The 16,511-nt window shown below is 41.1% G+C and overlaps 1 long non-coding RNA gene across 1 annotated transcript; it reads left to right on the top strand.

Moving 5' to 3' along the window:
- Positions 1–5,533: 5,533 nt before the first annotated feature.
- LOC141766255 (uncharacterized) lies at positions 5,534–13,898 on the top strand. The gene is made up of 3 exons (XR_012593604.1): positions 5,534–6,062; positions 6,141–6,223; positions 11,300–13,898. It is a non-coding gene; the product is annotated as an uncharacterized LOC141766255 (long non-coding RNA).
- The last annotated feature ends 2,613 nt before the right edge of the window (positions 13,899–16,511 follow it).

Genomic DNA, 16,511 nt, shown 5'->3' with positions numbered 1-16,511 from the left:
CACTGGTTTCCCACCCCCGAATACTGCAGATTGCATTTTTTTTTTTTGGAATGTACTATATGATCAAGTCAGCGATACCACAAAAGCATCTTATCACCCTCCTCATCTTCTTTAACGACAAAATGACAGTTTACAAACTTTACTTCCTGTCTATCCTTCATGGATTATCTCTACTGCTGTACTGATGACACCCAGGTGTACATATAAGCTACAAAGAGGTACAGACACTTCCAACTGAACAGCTTTAAGGGATAGTTCAGGTGTTTTGAAGTGGGGTTGTATAAGGTACTTATCCATAGTAGGTATATTACTTACAGTAGATGATTGTTCCCCCAGGAAGAGCTGGAAAACGTTGCTGGGGAGAGGGACGTCTGGAATTCCCTGTTAAGCCTGCTACTCCTGCGACCTGGCCCCGGATAAGCGGAAAAAAATGGATGGATGGATGGATGGATGGATGGATAGATGGATAGATGATGGTCGGCACGCCCCCAGCATCGAGAAACAGATAGGAGTACCAACACAGGAGCAAAGCAATACAGTGCTGTGGACGGGGCCGGCAGTAAAACGTATTTTAGCCACCTAAAAGAAAAGCTCACCTAAAAAAATTATATCTAATATAAATATTTAAGTGTATGCTATATTTAGAATATTTGCATATTTGCACGCTGTGCAGAATATAATGCGGCAAACTGAACTGAAAGTGAAACGTATCTATAATGTTTTTGTAATCTGAGTCTACTGGCTTTGGAGAGAGCATAGGTAATTTTCGGAAAGGAGAAGGAATGGGCTGTCTGATGGCAAGATAAAGCGGAGAAAATATTCTAAATAATAAAAAAAAAAGCACTGTATTACTTTGCTCCGGTGTCGGTACTCCTCTCTGTTTCTCCAAGCTGGGGGCGCACCGACCTCCATCTACTGTAAGTAATACACCTACTATGGATAAGTACCTCATACAACCCCACTTCAAAACATCCAAGCTATCCCTTTAAAGACTTAGGCTCTCTAGTTTGTACAAAACAGTAGGTGCAACATTTTGTCCCATAACCCACATACCTGAACAGCTCTCCAAATCGGTCACAAATCCTGGCATAAGGTTTGGCTCTTTACTAAGTCTCCCGAAAGACATTGCCAGAAATACTTTTCACAAAACAGAGAAGCTTCTCCGCTCTATCTTATCAAGTCTGCTGCAGTGCACTGTTAAGATTCATGGCAGGAGTCTGCAGACACTTCAGGGCCCTATCGATATATTATAGATTCACCATCACTTTACATTTACCCTGTACGCTGCTTGTTGCTGTAGGTAAAGGAAAAGTCCAATCCAGTAAGAAATGACAAGAGTAGAGCATGGTAGGTAACATATAACTTAATTTGAGGACCACAAATTCGCAAAGAAAATCCACATTTTATTTCATTAAAGAGCCCCCTGGGGAGCAGAAGCTATTCCACCAAAAAATATATTTAATCATGTGTGTACATAAATGTCTTTGACAAAAAAAATAATGGTTTTGAAAGATACAACATAGTGTGCAGTAAAGCATATGAAGTTATCGCTATAAAAGTGGAATCTTACAATGCTTTGATTAATATAATTGCTTTGATTATAGTTTTATATACAGCATATTATCCATCTGAGCATAAGTGGGGATGTGAGCTGAAGCCAAACCATGAATCTCAGAGTAAAACAGTGCTGGATCAGGGCAGAAGAGACCAAATTATGTCTTTCCACACAAATTGTTTGTTTGCACATAAGGCCAAAGTGAGATCATATTTCTCTAGAAGCTCAGATACATGAAACCTAATAATGAAAGCCTTGGCAAACAGCTCATAAGAGAAAAGGCCAAGGTCGCATTCTGCTGGTTTTTAGAGTACTTATCACAAACAGCAGACACTTATCCTCATGTTGTATTATTTTTTTGACATTATATAACAAGACTGTGCTATAATCGTAAACAAGCTATCTGAAAGAAGACTGTTTCAAATCATCCTGGAGATGGAGGAACTGCATTGATAATAAACCCGTTGTATTGTTTTTTCGTCATTTCTTTGATAAGTCTTGACACCCAAGTCGCAAGTCATGTCCAAATTTCGTGGCCTTGACTTTTAAAATTGTCATAATGTGTTTTCACCACATGGAATGTCCTTTCAAAATGTAAATGCTAACAAAGTATTGGGAGTGACCTTCAGCCGTTAAGTTCTCTGAATATTTTGTTGCTCTTTGGGAGAGAAATAAGTCATTCAAGGCTCAAGGCTCAAGTCCAAGTCAAGTTACAAGTCAATGGTGTAAAAGTCTGATTTGTGATTAGAGTTTAATCCAAGTCATATGACTCATCCACACCTTTGGCGAGCAACATTTATCTTTGAGTCTTCACATCTCCTCATTTTCCTGGTGAGGTTAATTTTGCACTTACGATATATATATAATACATACTTTATTAATTATTAGGAGGGAAACTGAGTGCCACCATACATATAGGACAGACATATGCATTTCAAGGCAGTACAAAATAAGGGGATAGCACAGCACTGTAATAAATAGTGAAAACATCAACATCATGTGACTGCATGACGTCAACACCCACATATTCATAGACACCAACATTACCTCAATCCCCAGTGCAACCACCTAGTCATCAACATTAGATCATCATCATTATCATCAACAGTACGAATGAAAAGAAAAAAACATTTATACATTAAAGAAACATCGGATATAACCCATCAGAGCTGGAAGGAACATGGTGGCAGGTTAATGAACAGGGATTTTAGTCAAATCAAATTTACATGTTCAAGAAAGCACAAGTGATTTTTTTTATTTAAAGACAGCAACACATTTGCATACAGAAGCATCCTTATCATGCAGATTTTTTTTACACTTTTAGAATTTATACATCAGTGTAGAGTGATTATACCACCACAGCCACCCAGACATGTCTGAGAAATGCTGCCCAGCACTGACACCTAGTGGGTCTACACTGCCAGTGTTACATTTCCAAGAACAATAGGCTCTTTGTGTGTCAAAAGAAAAAGAAAAAACACCTATATTTAACATAGCACCAAAGTGACTTTTGGTCTTAAGTATTCTTTTCTGTCTCCCAAGCCAAAGTGTGCCTCTTTCAGAGATTTTTTTTTACAGTGATACAATAGAAAAGAGAAATATGAGTCATGATCTAAACATTATCCAGCAAACCACTTCACAGAGCTGTTCAGAGAATGATAATGTTATTCCCACTTGTCAGTATAATGGCAACAATCGCCACCATTATATATCTATTGAGCTCACGCTGTGCAGACGGCGTGAAGGGAAACAGATTTTCATTTTCTGAAATGAGGCTGTGGCAGACAAGACGCCACTTTAAACAAGCTTTGTTCTGTGTTGATTCAATCAGGATTGTGGTTATTTCCCCCAATTCACTCTTCATCCTTTAATGTTTTTATTTGTACTGAGGTGATTGGCAAACCTTGAGCAATTCTTTACCAATCAAATGTTGACTTCCAGTCCAAAAATGTCCTCATACCAAAAGCTTTTACGCAATCCTGACTTAACTAAAAACAGACATTCAGTGGAAGAAAAAGGAAAAACAACTACAAAGACTTTCAAAATAAAGACATCACCACACACACACACACACACACACAAACACACACACACATACACACACACACACACACACACACACACTACAGACATGCACATGTGTGATGCACACACATTTCCACAGAAGCATTTTACATAATTCTTTGATCAGTTTGCCACAAGCCGGCGCTGTTTTCCCAATTTCTATAGAAATTTGTAACAACAAAATGTTTGTCGAAAAGCATTTCTGTTTTGTTTGTCTTTATCTCTGTTTTCTCTCATCACGTCCACCATTCAGTGAGAATGTCATCATGCTTATTTCATTAGTGGTCAGTTTTCATCACCGGCTTCACACATTTCTTTGCATTTTGAGCATTTATCTGGGTAGTTTATTCAGATGGAGGAGGAGAGACGTAACAGTGAAAGCGAGAGATGACATGCAGTAAAGATAAAATGAAATGCATCTGGATTTTTGTTGTCTTTCACTCACCCCTTTATCAATGTCAGTATCAAGTTCAGTCAATTTATATAGCCCAATATCACAAATCACAAATTTGCCTCAAGGGGCTTCACAATGTACAGCATGTATCCTTACACCCTTGTTTCGGATAAGGGAAAACTTCCCCCAAAAATGACTCTAACGGGGAAGAAATGGAAGAAACCTCAAGAAAAGGAACTGAGAAAGGATCCTTCTGCCTGGATTGACAGACATGCAATAGATGTCCATAACTCTGATGTTGATGTTGAGTGTGTATGATTTGTCCTTTATCTGGCATAAAGGTTTGTTACTTAAAGCAACGGTTCCCAACCTGGGAGTCGGGAAGCCCCACAAAAGGGGTGACAGATGAATCTAAGGGGTCACAGTATGAATATCGAGGGAAGAAAATAATGAAATACAAAATTCTTTCACACAAATCATTATTCTTTTTAAACCTTTCTCTAGTCTTTGCTTTTTTTCTTGTAAAAAAACCCATCTTTTTATCATTTCTCATGTCCAAAAATTATTAAAATGAAACAAACCTGAAAAGGAAAAATCACTTTTTGATTGAACAGTCCACACCTCATGGACATGCAACACCTGTGTCGAGGAGTCACAATTAGACATGACTTCATGTTAAGGACTCACAAACAAAAGGAGTTTGGAACCACTGACTTACATACAGCATTGTTTGATTGTGTGAAGACACATAGTGAGCTGTTACTGAGCACAGACCTACTCAATGATACTGCTGTTTTTTACAAATATTCTTTTGGCTCATCGAAAGGGAAATGTTGCTCAGTGATTAATGTTTAATATCATCTACCAGCAGGTGGAAGCATAACACAGAGGACAGACATCCTGATGGAGAGCCATCCAGAGCCCCTACAAACATCACTTTCATTTTAATCTAATTTACAAAGGTCAGACTGCAGACTTGTGCGTATTCAACAACAATATGAAACTGAATTAGCGTCTCTGTTTGATATATTTTCGAAAACAGAATCTCTTTGCGTCACAAAATGTATAAAGCAATAAAAGAGAAAAAATAAAGAAATGAAAACAAATGTATGTACATCTGTAAGAATGTTAACCATTATATGCAATGTCTTCTATCACTGGCAATATTTCCATTCATTTCTCATTATAATTCTGTCTAGCCATCATTTGTGGCTATCTCATATTACACATCAGACTTGATGTATCACGACTACTCTACTTTCACGTCATCTTTTCTCCTCTCCTTTCTAACTAGTCAGGTGTGTGTATGTGTGTGAAATAGAGACATAGAGAGAGAGATCAGCTCTAATGGCTTATGCTGATATTTGACCATGCAGTCATTAGGATGTGACTCACCGATACTGTATAAACACTCATTATTCTGACATTTTGCGCAGCATTAAATGCCTCACCTCATCCATCTCTGAGCAATTTTCTTTTCCATCTGTAGCCCTGACGGGTCCTCTTCGGGGAGTCCACCATGTTGCTCCGCCATTTTTCTACAGTAGCCCAGAACGGACAAACCAAACACTGGCTCTAGAGAGAGCCTTTCACGTTTTTACGTTACCTGAAGGCCACCGTAATTCTCCGACATGCGCCTGAAACTGTGAGCCACAGAGTCAAAACCGTGTTACCGCCAGCCACCGTCTGACTCATTGCTCTTAAAAGTAGTGTTATTATGGTAAGGATGGCCTCTGAGCGAGGCGAACGGCGTTACCGCGGTTTTACACTCGACAGCTCACATCTGCAACCACACCACTAGATGCAACCAAATCCTGCACACGGTACCTTTAAAGTGAGGCGTCAATGAGCAAAAGTGCAGCAGCAAAAGCACTTCCTCTTTACAAGTCTATCTCAAAAGTCTGACACTGCCCGAGTTATTCCTCTCCTTGTGAGATTGATTTTCACGTCATTAAATATCAGAGAGCTGCTGGTTATTAGTCTCGGGATAAAAAAGACCACTCCTGAGCTGCTGGGGAGTTTCTTTCCAGGGCGATTTTTATTGTCGGAGTAAGTGAAAACACCATTCATCTGGTTTGTGTCATGACTGGAGTAGAAGTATTTCATGCGTCATTCTTTCATCCACAGCTAAGGCCCATGATGCACCTCCGCCCAGCTCGCTGCAGCTGTGATGGAAGCCAGGTCGAAAGAAGCCCAGAGAGGGGAAACAGGTCGGTGCTGGTTCTCACACTGCGTTACTGTTAAGACACATGACGTTTCTACTAATCCAACTAACCGAGTACGGACAGTTTAAAGAAGTAATATCAATATGTGGTATTTTCAGATGAAACTCACCCTCCTGTCTGCCTACACACATTCATAAATCTCTAAACTGCATCATGATTTGGGCCTACATCATCACTCATCTTCCACACTCCTTCTCTCTCCCTCCCTTCGTCGGTGCGCTCGTCCTCCCCTCCCTTGCTTCAGAGCCAGATGGATTACCTCATCAATCAAAGTTCCCAGAATCACGTCCTCTGTGTGTGTGTGTGTGTGTGTGTGTGTCCCACCAATGCAGTGTCTCCATTCAGTAGGAAAACAGTGTGGGGTATACTCACTGCAGCCATTTTGTAATGACAAAAACAAGATATTTCAAGTAATTACTTTATTATTCCTCTCTATTCAAATGCTCATTCTGAGGGGGAGTCGCACAGGAAACTGCTAATCTCGCCCAAAGCCTCTTTAATGAGAAATTGCATTATCAAAATGTCTTGGGGTGGCCGTGACATATTACGGATGTCAGTAACCTTTTACGGTTGCTGTGAAGGACACACTAGAAGAAGTCTAAAATCAGAAAAATAATCCAAGACATCACATGGCAGGGAGGAAGAGCAAGGCAAGGGCTTTTACTTTGACAAATAAAAGTACATTTTAAATAAGTTGTTGCAAGTATTATGTCCAGCCATAAGAAGTTGAAAATAGAAAAAGAAAAAAAATACTTTTAGAAGACTTTTTAAAGTCATAATATTATATTGTGTTTTTATTTTTTTTAGATGGTGACCAGCGCCCCCCAGAAGGTGGTGCCCTAGGCAACCGCCTATATGGCCTATGCCTTAAGCCGGCCCTATTACAATTTTAACAATGCATTATTGATACAAATTGATTTTTTTTAAAAAACAGACATATTCATTGATTTTAATCAAGAATAGCAAAGTCAAAAATGGCGCTATCAGAGTTCAAAGATCTTGCCCCCCCCCCCCTTTAGGTTTTCTAACAGAGAGGAAGCTTCACAATGTCGTACAGTCTCTGTAATTTTCTTTCCTCCTCGAAAGGAACAATTATGGAGCGGGCGATGCTGATAACACCTAAGGAATTCGAGGCATGCACAAACAGCCCTTCCCCCATCCGCTCAGCTCTCTCTCCCCTTCCCCCCTACCCTCGTCCCCTTCTCTCCTTCCCTCCTACTCCATCACCGGGCTTCGCTTTCTGCCTCTTTACACTCAGATCTGTTGCTCGGATTACTTCCAGCTGGAACATAGAGTAAATAGAACACTCAAGAGATTCTTGAAAAGTAATTTACAAAAAGAAGAAAAAAAAAAGACGTAGAAGAAAATCTGAGTTTTTTTTCAATCAGGTTCTGCTGGACTCGATAGAAATAGTTGTGATATTGTGCCAGAAGACGTGTTATTCACAAATACAAAGTTTCTCTATGTGTTCTATTTGTTTTTGAGGGAGACCCTTACACAATGGATGCATATAGATCTCATAAACAAAAGTCATTAAACTGGATGTATAAACTTTATAGGCTCTGTAGGTTCAGCTCTAATTTGAAGACCTATATACTGGGGATGAATTAAAAAAGTTTGAGGCTTTTGGCAGTCAGGGGTGCGATGCACGTCTTTGCCAAGGGCCCCCAAAAACCTCGACCACACTGCTTTTGTTTGAGCTATAAAAAAGGAGACAAAAGTAATGGTATGGACATGATCTCACTACACATATACATATATTTACCATGAAAATACAAGAGGGATTTATCCGTGTGGACACATGCTACTGACATTTATTTGCTTTTTGTTCCCCTCAAGCCTTTCTCACCAAAACTTCCTCTTTCACACTCTCCCTCAAAAACACATTCCAACCACAGGGAATGCTTGACTGATTGTCTGAGTGTGTGTGAGGGTGTGTGTGTGTGTGTGTGTGGTCTGTTCAGCAGACGTGTAAAGTAACTTCTCTCACGTGAAGCCAGCACATACACCCATCTGTTTGTCTGTGCTGAAGAACACATCATTTTACTGTTTCTGACTGTATTTACTACAACAGGGATATAAATAGCGCCAAAATATCCTGCTGATTTTTTCCCTGTTGAGTGAAAGCACAATTATAATTGAACATATGCAGGTAATAAAAAGTCATTAAAAAAACTGCTGTTTGTGAGCTCAATATGTGGTATTTTATTGTATGTTCATTATAGCCTGAAAAAATAGTTTATTTTGAAATTCACATCATTATTTCTGACACTAACCAGCCGAGCAAATGCCAAACGAAAACTGCTGCTGCTGGATGAATTATGTGAGAGGTATATATGGTTTATGTCTAATGATAACTACCATGGATAACATTTATAGTTTGTTTAACTTGAGCTACATGCATGTGCAGAGATTCCTTCAAGATGTAGTTTCTGATGAAGTCCAGGTCCGCTTTGTAAGAGTGTGTATTATTTTCTGCCCTTCTCACACAACTTCCAAGTGCAAACTTTTAAAACTGAACATTTCCCTTTATCCTCTTTTCTTTTTTTTGCCCGCTCCTTTATGTTCAACCGCTGTGAGCTGTCCTTCCCCCTCTGTTAGCCATTCTGACCTTGAACCCCACACTGACGATCTCAATGACCGAGCCCCTCTCTCACACATGAACTCCCTGAACCCGTCCACGCCATTCATATCCACTTTCCTAAACACACACAAAGGCTCTCCTTCCTCCCAAACAACAGCCCACTTTGATGACAGAGGTTCACCCCCACGCCATTGATGCTGTTGTGTGTGTGTGTGTGTATGTGTGTGTGTTGGTTGTTAACGCAGGCAAAGGGTGGAAGGGTGGTATTTCCTCAACGGTGCTGTTCTTAAATAGGTTGTATATACGGGCGGTAACGGTTTTGTTGTTTTTTATGCTAAAGTTGCCCATTAAGATAGGATAAGATAAGATAAGATTATTTTAGATAACCCAACCGGTTGAGGCAGATGGCTGCCCACCCAGACCCTTATTCTACCCAAGGTTTCTATCTGTCACACCTAGTGCATGCTCATGGGGGAACTCTTGTTGGTACTCTAGATTATAGATATACGGTCTAGACCTGCTCTATATGAAAAGCGTCTTGAGATAACTTCTGTTGTGATTTGACGCTATATAAAAATAAATTGAATTGAACTGAATTGCATTGAATAACGACAAAAAGAGGAACCATGTTTCAGCACAAATCTGGACCAGATGAAGCCAGGGTTTTATGGAATGACCTTTGACCTGCGTTTTGAAACACGGGAATGTTAGAGTTCTCCCCCACATCGAGGTAAATTAAACTGAAAGAAATTAGGCACCACCTCTTCTATCCCCAATGCAGATCATTAGGCAGTTCAGCAACTTGCACACACACTCCCACACACACACACACACACACACACACTCACACTCTCTCCCACACACACACACACACACACACAGACACACACACACACACACACACACACACACTCTCTCCCACACACACACACACTGCTTAGCTACCCTAGAGGTAATAAGTATGGATTCACAGGCCAGAACACTTGGGATGGAGGGGGCCGGGTTACTTAGCAACGAGCCTGTTGACTTCCAAACAATGTTCATGTCGTCAAAGCGGCTGGTGGAGCCAGACGGAGGTTCTGCTGAGTGCAACAATGTCACTGGTGTGTTCCTAAAGGCAGACAGAGGAACAGCCAGCAGACGGGCTGCCGGACTGAATGACACAGAGACCAGCGCAAAGTGCTTACGACGCTAATTCCTAGAAATGCTGCTCACGCCGCTGTGTTCGTCATGTTTACGGTGCATGTAGAGGGCATACCAGCTAGAGTTGTCTGTGAAGAAAAGAGAAAGATGTGCTCACCCAACACGTTCTCATCTTAACTCGTCACATGCTGACGCGCTGTCCGAAATGACTATGAATGTTGTGAATACGGGAAATGAACGAACAGCTGATTAACGTGACGCACGGGACACAAACAGCGGTCTCCTCCCTGTGTTTGTTGTACCCATCCACCTCCTCTTCCCTCCCCCCTGTGTGTCTCTTTTGCTCTATAAACTACGTCACCACACTCCCGGCGCACTTTCCCTGAGCGTTAATATTGGGTGGGGATGGGTTTACATTGTAGTTAATAGAAATCCCGGTACGTCTCATACCAACGCCAAAATGTGTCTTGTGCGTTGGTATTGAACAGCGACGGCCGTAACAAATTGTTGGTATTGGATGCCCTGGGAATGAGAACGGGCTTGCTCACCAGAAGACTGGGCAGGGACCTGCAAATTTGACAAATCCTGCAACTGTTTCAGGTCTTTCATGAAAGCTAATAAATGTACAAATGTGGAATATGATACTTCTTTTGTCAACTTTTTAACTTAAATTATAGTTTGCATTTATTTGAAAATAAAATGTGGACAAATGTTGTTCGGCATCACTTTTCCTTTGATGAGTTTTTACTGGATTCATTAATCTTTCACATTATAAACTGCTTGTTTGCATCCGTTTTGAGCTCCAGGCAAAATGGCAAACTTTAGTTTTGAGGCTTGGCAAAGTCGCTCAGCTCCCTCATTTGAATAACAGGCATTCTGAGGAGAAGTGTAGACTGCCCACAAAAAATACGATTCATGTTTTTTTTTCTTGCAGGGGTTTCTGCATATATCACGAAATTACATTTGCAGTACTGAGCAGTCCGTCAGTGCGTTGATGGAGCATTTGTAAGTTGCATAATTCAGGCTACATCCTGAGATATTGAAAGTGGCAGAAATGCTTTGTAGTGTAATCAATACTCGCTGCTGTGTTGATTATTTTGAATGCCTCTGCATTTTGGGCATCAGGTTTCAGCTGCCATCTGTGTTGGGAATTCATCGCTATTTATACAGCAGAAGAAGTAGATAAGATGGCTCAAAAGGCAGCCGTGGATAAGATGTGAAAGGTGACTTCAGGACGCCGTTCATTCACACTCTGATGGCAAATGTTTAGGTTTAGTACCCTGTCTGTGTGTGTGTGTCTGCTGTTTAACAACCTTCGTCTGTGACCTTCACAGGAAACTGCAGGACAGTGTTAGCGTGGGCACCAGATGCACTGAGGCAGCTGCATTACACCAGGAGTCCAGTCCACGTCCCAGGATCATGCAGATGTTTCTATTTTGGGCCATTTACAAGAAATTATCTCCGTAATGGGCTGTGCTTAGCTGATGGTTGCCTCCGACTACACCCTCAAGACTTTTCACTTAGTCTGAGTCAATATGTCTGTGTGTGAAGCTGCTTTGCATCAGTGTTGTGCTGCATAATTAATCATCATGTTAATGGGAGGAATAATGGGTTGCACGGGAGGAAGGCAGCAGCAGTTTAAGTCAGATGTAGGGCAGCACAAACCAAACCATAGGATGGACTTTTGATCATCGGCTGCTCCTGTGCATTACGTAAGACGGGGAAAAAGTCCAAACTACAGTATTATTTTACTTAAAAGCCCAAATTAGTACTTTTACAAGTGTATTTACATAGATACATGTAAATACTATATGTAACAAGTATATAATTTGAAGAGTTTTAGATTAAAAAAATACAGCTATTTGAGTTTTTCTTTATACTGTATTGCAGGAAGTGCAGGAGTTAACATGAATTTACATTCGCTTACATATGATGTTGTTCATACTTATTTCATTTCTATAATGTTTATATAGTTCATAGTGAAAAAATAAAATTTATAGTAAGTTAGAAAAGATACAAAAATAAAGGAAATAACAGGAATAAAAACAAGGGAGAGATTAAAGGATACAAATCAGACAAAAAAATAATAAAATAATATAAGATAAAATAAAATAAAACAGATAGATAGAATAAAGAAATAAAATAAAGTTAAATAATAATAAATAAATGTATAATTAAAAAATTACAAATAATAAGCTAGTATGATTGTGCACATACATATACATATACTATATTTATACAGCTTTTTGAGTTTTTCAACAGATCTATTAAGAATATAGGCTGTTTCAGTCCTGTTATCACAGACATCACTGACGTCAACAAGCTGTGTCATCTATTGCAAGGCAAGTTGGCCATGACGAGGTGGTTCATGACACAAACAAGAAGTAGATCATATCTCCCCACATACTTTCTCCACACATGACCAACATTGCTTAACTTCTCTAGACCTTGATCTGTGTACAAGATACTCTGCTGGATGTGTTTTTTTCACAGCTTGCTTTTTTTTCATGTCAAAGGTACTGTTGATGTGACGACTGGAGCAGAAGTGACCGTGGTGAAGAAAAACCTTAATAATGACATTATTTCTATGAAGTTCTTCTTTTGGCCCGTGTGCCAATGTGAACATATTTTAAACTAAAGGTTGAGTACAGTGGGCTACCTCCGCGGGGTCTGAGAAGTGAAGCCACTGCTGAAGTGCCTTAAACTTGCATTCTTTCTAACAGCCAGCAGGGGGTGACTCCTCCGGTTGCAAAAAGAAGTCTGATTGTATAGAAGTCTATGAGAAAATGAGCCTACTTCTCACTTGATTTATTACCTCAGTAAACATTGTAAACATGAGTTTATGGTCTCAATTGCTGGTTTCAAGTCTTCTTCAATACAGCATGATGTTCATTTAGTAAATTATGGTCCCATGTAGAGTCAAATAGGTCTGGGAGTTGTCCGTGTTTTCGTCTTACAACTTTAACCCTTTCATAGTGTGCTTTCAGTTCATGAAAGTTAATAATAACCTTTTTGGTCGCCTAAAAATGTCTTATTCAGCATTTGGTTGTACTTAGCTCCACCCTTTCGTGTAACTTCTGGTTGCAAAAGACCAAGATGGTGACGGCCAAAAACCAAGATGGCCAAAATGCTGAACTCGAGGCTTCAAAACGGCAGTCCACGAACCAATGGGTGACGTCATGGGGACTATGTCAACTGGTTTAGTAGGTCTGGGACACAATCTAATTTTTTTCTGTCATGGAGGTGCTTCCTCATTGACATTCATCATAGAAACATCTGGTATGTATGCTATCTTTTGAAGCACTGAAGTGTTTCATAACCACACTGACAAGTAGAATCCAAACATTTACAATATGTTTGTTGAATAAAGAAGATTTGGATAAAAAATGAGTCAAGCCTCAAGCTGACCCAGATGATTTGTGACATAAACATCGGCAATCAGAGCTCATTGGAAAAGTTTGATTAAAACAGAGAAAGAATGTTCATAGATCTTATTTTGCTTTTTATTAAGCGCTTTAATAGAAAGCAGAGAATTGTTACAGTGATATGAGATGTTATCTTTGTACTGGAGGTGCTCTATATGCAATAAATACTGGTTTTGCTTTTATTAACTGTATGTTTACCAAGGGATTTATAATCATACTGCATTCCTAACGACGACGTGTTATAACTTTTATGTGGATGATATTGTTTGCGTAGCATATTTCTACAACAAAGTTTAAAGAGTGCATTGCAATCAATACAAACAAACATGAGAGAAGGTTACACAAGCAGAGAAGAGGACAGCGGCACAACCAAAGAGGGTGCACGTTCTCTAGTTGGGTTAAAGGGTGCTACAGTTGTTATAGTATGCCCTTATCGCAGATAAGGAGGCTAAATGCTGCCATCAGCAGTTTTAGCACTATAGACCTGCGTTGATTTAATATCAGGAGGCAAAGCAAAAACATGTTGTTGTCCTACTTAGATCCTTCATGAATGCCCTTACATTCTCAAAGCTTTTTATTTTTTTTAATTTATCCTTTATTTAACCAGAAAGGTGTCAATGAGATACTATATCTCTTCTGACAGGGATTTCATATACGAGTACAAACACGGACAGATAACATCCTAAAGAAAAACACACCAGAACACAAGACACAAAACATACAGGAATCAAAGACTAAAATAATCAAAGCAAAATAATGGCCCTTGTTTGGTTTAATCTTATTTTATTTTGACTGTGAATTTGTTTTTTGAAAAGATCTCCTCAAACTCAGCTGTTTTTGATACGCATACAATCATGTCCAGTAACTCCTGCGTTTATGTAAAGTTGGTTTTATATATCGGAATCAGATTCAGGTTTATTTGCCAAGCACATACATACAAGATATTTGACTGCGGTTTTATGCATCTATCAATAGAGAGAAATAGAAATAACAGCTCGGGACAAGGTCAACAAAGCTGGACAAATGAAAGCAAGGAATAGACAGGACTGTAGTGAAAAAATATAAACATTATATAAATATATCTAAACAACTAAGAATAAAATAATAATAAAATAAAATAATAAAATATATAATTTAATAATAGTAAATGTATAATTATATACAAATTAAGTGTGCTGGAAGTTGTAAACAATACAAATAGTGAAAATATATAATATATTCTTAGAAGCGCAATAAACAAGTTCAATACTTCAATCAATACAATATGTGCAATATATACATATACTGTATATATATATACATATACATGTATATATATATGTATATATATTGTGCTTCTATATTTACCATATACCAAGTATTTCCTTTATTATTATACTGTATATTATTTGTAAATACACTATTATTTTAATTTTTATTCTATTTTATCTTTTGCTATTTAACTTACTTAATGGAGCTTCCCAGCAAAAAGTATTTCAGCAGCCCTAGTTTTGTCTTAAAAGAGTCACAGTTTTTATATATACATGTTTTTTCTAGTTATTCTCCCCTGGTGAGAGAACTAGCAATGGGTGGTGAAGCTAATCTCCTCTCTGTAGTGTGGACCCTCCTGTAGCCGGTGTGAATTAAGGACCCATGAAAGCAGCCCCAGGGGGGCCGCCAGTGATGGCCTCGATGTGGCCCCATGTCTGTCTGTGCATCCTGCAGCAGCAGCAGCAGCAGCAGCCCCACCCCGGTCTAGCAGCAGCAGCACCACCTCAGTCTAGCAGCAGCACCACCACCACAGCCTAGCAGCAGCAGCAGCACCACCTCAGTCTAGCAGCAGCAGCAGCACCACCACAGTCTAGCAGCAGCAGCACCACCTCAGTCTAGCAGCAGCAGCAACACCTCAGTCTAGCAGCACCAGCACAGTCTAGCAGCAGCAGCAGCACCACCACCTCAGTCTAGCAGCAGCAGCACCACCTCAGTCTAGCAGCAGCAGCAGCACCACCTCAGTCTAGCAGCAGCAGCAGCACCACCTCAGGCTAGCAGCAGCACCACCACCACCACCTCAGTCTTGCAGCAGCAGCAGCAGCACCACCTCAGTCTAGCAGCAGCAGCACCTCAGTCTAGCAGCAGCAGCAGCACCACCACAGTCTAGCAGCAGCAGCACCACCTCAGTCTAGCAGCAGCAGCACCACCTCAGTCTAGCAGCAGCAGCACCACCTCAGTCTAGCAGCAGCAGCAGCAGCAGCACCACCTCAGTCTAGCAGCAGCAGCAGCACCTCAGTCTAGCAGCAGCAGCAGCACCACCACAGTCTAGCAGCACCATCAGTCTAGCAGCAGCAGCAGCACCTCAGTCTAGCAGCAGCAGCAGCACCACCTCAGTCTAGCAGCAGCAGCAGCAGCACCACCTCAGTCGAGCAGCAGCAGCACCACCTCAGTCTAGCAGCAGCAGCAGCACCACCTCAGTCTAGCAGCAGCAGCAGCAGCACCACCTCAGTCTTGCAGCAGCAGCAGCAGCAGCACCACCTCAGTCTAGCAGCAGCACCACCTCAGTCTAGCAGCAGCAGCACCACCACAGTCTAGCAGCAGCAGCACCACCTCAGTCTAGCAGCAGCAGCAGCAGCACCACCTCAGTCTAGCAGCAGCAGCAGCAGCACCACCTCAGTCTAGCAGCAGCAGCAGCAGCAGCACCACCTCAGTCTAGCAGCAGCAGCAGCACCACCACAGTCTAGCAGCAGCAGCAGCAGCACCACCTCAGTCTAGCAGCAGCAGCACCACCTCAGTCTAGCAGCAGCAGCAGCAGCACCACCTCAGTCGAGCAGCAGCAGCACCACCTCAGTCTAGCAGCAGCAGCAGCACCACCTCAGTCTAGCAGCAGCAGCAGCAGCACCACCTCAGTCTTGCAGCAGCAGCAGCAGCACCACCTCAGTCTAGCAGCAGCACCACCTCAGTCTAGCAGCAGCAGCACCACCACAGTCTAGCAGCAGCAGCACCACCTCAGTCTAGCAGCAGCAGCAGCAGCACCACCTCAGTCTAGCAGCAGCAGCAGCAGCACCACCTCAGTCTAGCAGCAGCAGCAGCAGCACCACCTCAGTCTAGCAGCAGCAGCAGCACCACCACAGTCTAGCAGCACCACCAC

Source organism: Sebastes fasciatus, chromosome 1 (genome assembly GCF_043250625.1).
Source record: "Sebastes fasciatus isolate fSebFas1 chromosome 1, fSebFas1.pri, whole genome shotgun sequence".
In the NCBI taxonomy this organism is placed as follows: Eukaryota; Metazoa; Chordata; class Actinopteri; order Perciformes; family Sebastidae; genus Sebastes; species Sebastes fasciatus.
The sequence above is the reverse complement of the archived record's forward strand: the minus strand, read 5'-3'. Positions and strand labels throughout refer to the sequence as shown.